This window comes from Empidonax traillii, unplaced genomic scaffold, assembly GCF_003031625.1.
Source record: "Empidonax traillii isolate 1590-97213 ecotype Southwest subspecies unplaced genomic scaffold, ASM303162v1 scaffold1058:size294411, whole genome shotgun sequence".
Classification (NCBI taxonomy): domain Eukaryota; kingdom Metazoa; phylum Chordata; class Aves; order Passeriformes; family Tyrannidae; genus Empidonax; species Empidonax traillii.
In genome coordinates, this window is record NW_020956251.1 from 145,291 (window position 1) to 147,300 (window position 2,010).

Below are 2,010 nucleotides of genomic sequence, written 5' to 3' on the forward strand. Positions count from 1 at the left end.
CATGTTCAAAACTGGGGCTAAGAATTTATTCTCCATCACAACATTCATCCAAAAATCTAAAGAGACCCCTGCAAGGCCTTTTTAGCTGAGGACTATAACAAGCATAAAACCTGAATACTGGATTTGTCATCCTCTTTTATGTTCTATTTGTCTATAAAGTGTGGTACTGAACATTCTATATGCCTATGCCTGGGCTCCCTACATTGCATTTCCACAGTATGGTCAACCACAGATGTTACCACTTTTATTCCTTCCCCCTCTGGTACCAACACCACCAAAGGCGTATTAGAAATCCTCTTGTCCTTCCACATCACCTGTTTTCTCATGCTTTACTCCAAATATCCCTTAGGATAACTTCTCCTGTTCCTTACCACTTGTCTCACAAGGTGGCAGTGAAAAGTGAAGTTGATTTACAATTACTTTGTCTCAAAGGCACTGCCTACAATGCCATACAAATCTAATGCCAGGCAGCAAGCCTCTGAAAACCTTTTCATCTTCTTCTTTCAAATTTAACTCCCAAAGCCTTCACAGAGAAGTTTGTCCTTGTGGTATGCCCTGTATAGAGCCTCATGTTTAATGCCCACAGTGAAAGTACCTGCTACAGGCTTTTCAGACCATGGCCAAACACTACAGAAGTCTTTAAAAAACAATGGCATACAAAGAACACTGTTACTTTCGAGTCAGACTGGTGCAAAGAGAGGAGTCTTCTCAAAAGACAGAGGCAGTACAATAAATTAGTATCTGGACTGAGACAAGTTTTATTAAATCGCTCTATTCAACTACAATTGGCCTCTACTTTGTACACTCCTTATGTCACTCCATGACTTTGACCTTCACCAAGCAGAAGCATTAAGACACTCCCATGAAGGAATTCACAGCAGGATCAAGCTGCCAACTTGCTGGCTCACAGAATTGATGTGCAGCAAGTTGCTTCATTTACAAATTGTGACCTGCCGACCAACTGGGAAATCTGCAACACACACTATGAAAACAGAACCAAAAAGATTTACACTCCCTCATGCAATCCACATGATTTTGTTTTGCAGGTTAGTTTTATGTGCAGTCACTGATAAATCCCCCAAAGGAAAAAAAAGAGGTAGCAGCCTCATGGACAATCAACTCCCATGAGGCAAACCTAACTCCTCAGGAGTATTCAACCTTCCTACACAGTGCCTTCTTAGCTTGCACAAGTGTATTTTCAGTCATACAACCACATAACACTGAAGGTAGGAAAGGACCTCCAAGGTTATCAGCTCCAACAGCCCCTGCTCAAGCAGAGTCACTGAGACATGGGGGCCCAAGACCATAGCCACACAGGTCTTGAGTATCATCTCCAGGGAGGGAGACTCCACGAGCACCTTGGAAATCTTCTGCCAGTGCTTGGTCACTCTCATAGTAAAAAAATAAAAATATTTCCAAATAGTCACAGGAGAGCTCCCATGTTTCAACATGTGCCTGTTTTCACTGGGCAAGCGTTAAAAGAGCCTGGCTTAGGCTATGCACCCTGCTATCAGGTAATGATACATGCTTGAAAAGATCCCCTATCAATTCTTCTGCAGGTTGAACAGCCTGAAAGCAGCCCTCTTAGCTCCTTCCTCATAGGAGAGATGCTCTAGTCCCTTCATCATCCCTGTAGACCCTTGCTGGATGCTCTCCAGTATGTCCATCTCGACTTATGCTGGGGAGCCCAGCACTGGGCAGTGTACTCCAACTGTACCCTCAACAGAACTAAGCAGAGTGGGAGGATCAACTTCCTTGACCTGCAAAGTCAGCCAAGGAGGGAGAAATGCCTTGAGATGGTTTATTTCTAAAAGAGAACACAGGCCTGGGTACGATTGGTGAAGCCTCCAAATCTATATGAAAAAAAAAGCAAAGGGATTCTGCTCCCTCATCAGCAGTCCTGTGAGATGAACTATCTGGCAAGGTTTTGTTCTCTGAGGCCAAAGTGTGGTCCTGGAAGTCCTGTGATGTCACCAGGGAGTCACTGTGACACCCCTGACAACATACCTT

At 44.0% G+C, this 2,010-nt stretch overlaps 1 protein-coding gene across 1 annotated transcript in view; it reads right to left on the bottom strand.

The window, feature by feature from the left end:
* Positions 1-2,010, bottom strand: part of LOC114068395 (KH domain-containing, RNA-binding, signal transduction-associated protein 2) — a 183,987-nt gene that overhangs the window by 117,610 nt on the left and 64,367 nt on the right. The window lies entirely within an intron of this gene.